This window comes from Amia ocellicauda, chromosome 12, assembly GCF_036373705.1.
Source record: "Amia ocellicauda isolate fAmiCal2 chromosome 12, fAmiCal2.hap1, whole genome shotgun sequence".
Classification (NCBI taxonomy): Eukaryota; Metazoa; Chordata; class Actinopteri; order Amiiformes; family Amiidae; genus Amia; species Amia ocellicauda.
The window spans coordinates 23,471,237-23,477,720 of record NC_089861.1 but is presented as its reverse complement, the minus strand read 5'-3'; positions in this window follow the sequence as shown (position 1 = coordinate 23,477,720).

The following is a 6,484-nucleotide window of genomic DNA, read 5'->3' as shown; positions in this document are numbered from 1 at the left end:
TTTCTCTCTTTCTTTCTTTCTTCCAACCATCCATCCATGGAGGAAGTGCATACAGTACAGGAAATAGTTGTATTGAGGTCGAAGAACTCACATTAGATCCCAGTAATGGAACAGAATCTTTGTGGGTGAAACTTTTGAATAAAAGATCTGGAGGATTAGTGGTAGGGGTGTGTTACAGACCACCCAACTCAAATATTCAAAAAGATGCTGCATTGTACAGTGTAATCAGGACTGCATGTAGCAAGGATGTGGCTGTTATAATGGGGGATTTCAATTTCCCAAACATAGACTGGGAAAGCCCAGCTGGGACTACAGAAGCAGAAACAGAAATGGTTGTGATGATAAATGGTACCAAATGGTAACTCAATTTGTCAGGGAACCAACCAGAGGGAGCACATGGATTGACTTGATCTTTTCAAATGACCAAGACAGAGTCAGGGGGACACTAGTTAGAGAACCAATGGTAAACTGTGATCACAATATGGTTAGCTTTGAGGCATTCTAAAACAATGGTCTACAATTTAGAAAAACAAACCTTGAAGGTATGAGGCGGCACTTAGAAGAGGTAGACTGGAGCACACTGGATACAGATTCAGTTGAAAATGGATGGGTATATTTTAAGAATATACTACTTGAGGCTCAGGAGCAATTTGTACCAAAACTTAGCAAATTGAGGACCAAAAAACACTGGCCAAAATGGTTTAATAGGGGTATGCAAAAAAATAGAAAGAAAATGTTGTATAGCGCATACAAAAGTGATGGAGACTAAACAAAATACAAAAAATATGTGGAACTGCAAAGAGATCTTAATACAGGGATCAGGAAAGCAAAGAGGGAAACAGAAAGAAACAACTCTTGGAGCTAAAACTAATGCAAAGAGCTTTTTTCAATATTACAACAGCAAGAGGTTAATAAAGGAGGAAGTGAAACAGATAGAGGGCAAAAATGGAAGTATCTTGGAAAATGAACAAGATGTGGCAAATGTTCTAAATGAGTTTCACAGAGGTTTTTACAAAAGAAAAAACAGATTACATGCCACAGGTTGACAGTCCAGTCAAATCCTAAGAGAGATCAGGATAAATGAGGAGGAGGTACTAAAGGGACTAGCAGAATTAAAAACAAACAAATCACCTGGGCCAGATGGGATATTTCCAGCAGTACTTAAAGAAATGAGGGAAATTATTTATATTATTCAAATATTCCAAATGACACTTAGAACAGGGGATGTAGGGGACTGGAAGACACCAAATGTCATACCAATCTACAAGAAAGGGGACAAAACTGAGCCAGGAAATTACAGATCAATCAGTCTCACCTGCATCACCTGTAAAATGTTGGAAAAAATTTGACAGAAAATAGAGCTCCGTGAAGTTGCCCCCACCCCCACTTACAGCACAAACGATAAATCTAAGTATATCATATCATATGCTTTCACCTGATCTACAGCTGCAGTTGCATGTTCAAAACATTTGAATAAATTAGCCCGGATCCGATCCTGTTAGTACTAGGACTGTGGCCTACTGTGTTTGTTATTCATATGCAAAAGGAGTTTCAGCAAATATAGTGTAATTATAATTTAATATCTTTAATATTAGAATAGCTGAAACATTAGTTTAAACAGCACAAACCAACACAAACCAGCACAAAAGAAAGAGGGGTGTTTGGTTTGATTCTGATGTTGTGGGGGGGCTGAGTGACGTCACTCGCCGAAAAAAAATCAATGCTACTATCTTCAAAACCAAAGCAGCACAAACATTTATTTCAACAGCACAAACCGGCACAAACAAATTATATGGAATTTATTGTTTGTGCTGTAAGTGGGGGGGCAACTTCACGGAGCTAGAAAAGCTCGGAGCATCTTAATGAAAACCATAAAGTAAACAGACGAGGCAGGTCATGTCTTACTAATTTATTCACATTTTTTGAACATGCAACTGCAGCTGTAGATCAGGTGAAAGCATATGATATGATATACTTAGATTTTCAAAAAGTCTTTGATAAGGTTCCACACCAAAGACTGATCCTCAAATTGGAAGCTGTAGGGATTCAGGGTAATGTAAGTAGATAGATTATGAACTGGTTGATGTATAGGAAGCAGAGGGTGTCGATTAGAGGAGTTGCTTCTAACTGGAGTGAGGTTGTTAGTGGAGTTCCACAGGGATCAGTACGAGGGCCTTTGCTTTTTCTAATCTATATTAATGATCTGGACTCTGGGATAGTTAGCAAACTTGTCAAATTTGCAGATGATACTAAAATAGTTGGCTCAGCAGATACAATCTCAGCAGCACAGGCTATTCAGAGGGACTTAGATAATATTCAGTTGTGGGCCGACACCTGGCAGATGAAATTCAATGTGGACAAGTGCAAGGTAATACATGCAGGTAACAAACATGTCCACTATAATTACACTATGGAAGGGATAGCACTAGATGAAGTAACGCATGAGAAAGACCTAGGAGTCTATGTGGACTCCTCACTTTCTCCATCCAAACAATGTGGGGAAGCAATAAAAAAGGCAAACAGGATGTTAGGGTATATTGTCAAAAGTGTAGAATTGAGAACAAGGGCAGTGATGTTCAGACTGTACAATGCACTAGTTAGAGCTCATCTGGATACTGTGTGCACTTCTTCACACAGAGAGTCGTCACAATCTGGAATAAACTCCCCAGCGATGTGGTAGAAGCTGAAAGTTTGGGAACATTTAAAAATAGACTGGATAGGATCCTTGGATCACTTAGTTATTAATGGACACCAAATAACCACGATGTGTCAAATGGCCTCCTCTCGATTGTAAACTTTCTTATGTTCTTATGTATTAAGTACAAGGAGAAAATGAAACTGCTATTGAAGACATACATGCAGTCTCTCACACTCACACTCTCACACACAAACTCTGGAGTGTTAATAGCAGTTAGAAGTATACAAAGGAAAGAGAAACAAGCTCTTGATCTCTTTCTGTCTTGCTTTCTCTTTCAGTGTGTCTGTACTGCCTCTAATTCTCTCTCTCTCTCTCTCTCTGAGTTCCCTCAGCCCTGTTTTCCTTAGAAAGCTCAGCCCACAGGATTGCTTAAAATAATAAACAGAACCCCCCCCTCCACATTGTGGATCATGTCCTGAGAGAGAGAAAGAGAGAGATAGAGAGTCAAGATGATAGCCAGTAGCAAGGCAGTGTTTACCTAGTTGTGTAGGGACTGTTGCTGCAAGGAAGTACAGTCTTAGGTCAAGTAACAAAGACTGTGTTAAGTTTTCCTTTCATCAATTCTACTCCAGAATCAGGCCAGAACAGACCAAGGCGGGGGAACGTGTCAGAGCAACATGACTTTGCTTTACGGACTGCGACGGGGATTCTGATTGGGGGCTGTTTGGCGTGTTTGTCTCTCATGCACTGCAGGTGTAGAGAGGAAGCTGTTTCTTGCTCAGCAGAGTTAAGCTCTTGGTGTTTATGGGTTTGGCAGGTCTGTTTATTCTTATCACTGTATAAATAAACCTTCACGCCCTTTTCACCACATCCCTGTCAGAGTGCGCCTGTTTTCCAACCCCTTCGATAGTTTTGGAGTCCCCCCCACCACCGCAGTACTACTATACATACATACAGTCATTACATTTATACTTTCATACAGACCACACATACATGCAAGCATTCAGCACAGACAGCACACACAGACATGGGACACATACAAATAGACATGCTCTGGGCACCAGGCCTGTATGGCAGATGCCACGCTTGCATCCTGTCTGGTGCTGTATTTCCTGTGTTTTGATACAAGATGTTATCTTTGAATTAAGGCCTGCGGGGGTGGGCAGAGAGAGGAGGGCAGCCTTTCATTCCAGAGACAGGATGAGCATGTTCTGACTGTGTCTTGGATTTCTTTTAGCTCTTGCATGGGATTCTAGACCAGGGATTTCCAATCCAGTCCTGGAGTACCCCCTACCCTGCTGGTTTTTGTTCCAACTGAGGTCTTAATTGCTTAATTGCACCCTTAATTGATCTAACAAAGCAATATACCATTCAATTAAGTAATTAAGACCTAGGTTGGAACAAAAACCAGCAGGGCAGGGGGTACTCCAGGACCGGTTTGAAAACCCCTGTTCTAGACCATAAAGGGTCTCCAGCCCTGGTCCTGGAGAGACACAGTCCAGTAGAGCAGGGTCTCCAGCCCTCCAGGACTCCCTGCCTCTGCTGGTGTCACACAATAAACCTTCCCCAGTATGACCACAGCCCCCATCTCCAGACAGAGGAGGTAGATGTGAGCAGACCAGAGAAGAGTCAACATCATGCAGAAAAACTTTAAATAGAACTTTATCCTCGTTGGGGATGAAAATAGACCATCAACAAAAAAACGAAACCCCAGAAACAACATGAAGAAAAGAAAAGCAGGAACTGCCGGCCACGGAAAAGGGAAGTAAGCCTTTGAATGATGCTGATTCCAGAGGACATGGATGGGGAAGTGAAAGTGTGCTTAAGAAAGGACAGAAAGCCCGTGACTTGGCTGCCTCCCTGGAAGCGCTTGAGTTTCGTGTGAAGATTCCAGTCTGATGCCCAAGAGAGGAAACTGCACCATGCAACCCTGGCATCCACACCCAGGGGAGCTCAGTGCAACACCTGAAGTCATACTGGTGCGAGGATTTCAACCAATCACCCCCTAGACCCAGCTACATTTCGATACTGTTGTCGTTTTTTGCGACATTATCTTTTTTCCAATATAAAGCAACACAGTAGAAATCCGGTCACTGTCTGGTAACTGTGCCCCCCCCCACCCAAAATGCCTCGCTTTGTCATGCAATACACCCTGCCCAACTCTGCAAACATGTCCACATTGTCTGGCAATACCATATCTCTGCTGGGAATTACGTACACTTTGTTGAATACAGATTACAGCACAGGGCACATTTGAAAAGGTGGAGTAATTCTCAGACCAATGACCCATGAAATTCCACCAGCGTACGGCATGATGACAGCTTACAGAACCCAATGGGATCGGGGCCCACCCAGGACCAGTTCCCATTACTGGTCCTGCTCATTTGATCCTAAGCCAGCATTCTTAGGGTTCCCAGTCTTCTGAAAATGATTGGCTGCTGAACTAGATGACCGACTGGACGCTGCCTATCTGGGCCCACTGAAGAACGCAACACCACACAACAGACACCTCTGCACAATGGGCACCAGAATCCAACCACCAGCTGAACCACAGTACAGGACCTCTGTGTGGCGCTGGCACAGTCCAGGCCATCAGAGCCCTTCCTATATATACAGCACAGTTTACCCACTCAAGCTCAGTCTGAAAGGCCCACCTCCCAGGGCTGTCTGATCCGCACCTCCTCCCCAGCAGAGCCACGGATCTGCAATATTTCCAGGTGTCTCTAAAGAATCAGTAGATGAAGTACATTGACCACGTCATGGGTACAAATTAAAGCTGGTCATGAAATCGATCAAGCGGCGAGCAGTTTTTGGTAAACAAGAGATGCTGCGGTTCTCCAGTATCAGGTTGGAAAATCCTCTGCATTCTTTTCGCCTGATTAGCGGCATCTAAACAGCAAGAACAGCTCATTCACAGACAATGTGGGCGACTCTAATTTTTCCGGGGCAGATCGCACTGATTACCCCCAGGCCTGGATTTCGTTGGAGGGGCAGCTTTGCGCTTACTCAGAGTTTACTTTAGTTCACTTCCAGTTCATACGGGGGTTTACGGTCCCTCTGGGGAGCCCGATCTCTACAAGCTCATAGTTCCCAGTTAGACCCTGATGATGTGTGCGACTAGTGGCTCCCTTAATTGGCCCCATGTGTTTCTGCACAATTCAATTAACACCTGACCGGCAGCAATCACAATACGTCCCCGCATTAGCAGTCTACAGATTACTACTGTTCACGTTAATCTATTTAATTAATTTTGTTCAGTTGGATGACATCTGCCAGGGTCCCAGGTGCTGGTGAATTCGGGGGATCTAGGCGACCTGTTGGGCTGGGCATGACGTTTGCCAACAATGTACTCATTATAAGAGCAATTTAGTGTATTTTAATAGTGAGGCATTTAAATAACTCTCACCTACCGTTATCTCGACTAAATTATTTAGAGATATCTCGAAATATTTTAAGATATCTTGAAATGCATTTAGAGATATCTTTAAATAAAAATGTGGCTTGCTATACTAGTCACCTATTAGAACTGGAATGTAGGACTTGAACGTATTTGAACTATGCATTTCTCTAATTTTGAAAGGGTAATGGTATTATGCTTGATTTGCAATTTTAGGTGTCATTGCACTTTTGTAGCCGAAATAATATTATTTTATTATTATATATTTCTTGGCAGAGGCCCTTATCCAGGAGAAATATCTTGCAATGCCATGGATTAGAATACTTCTCAGAAACTTAACAGTAAAAAAAATACCATTGAAAAATACCAGCAATTATTATTATTATTATTATTATTATTATTATTATTATTATTATTATTATTAGTAGTAGTAGTAGTAGTAGTAGTAG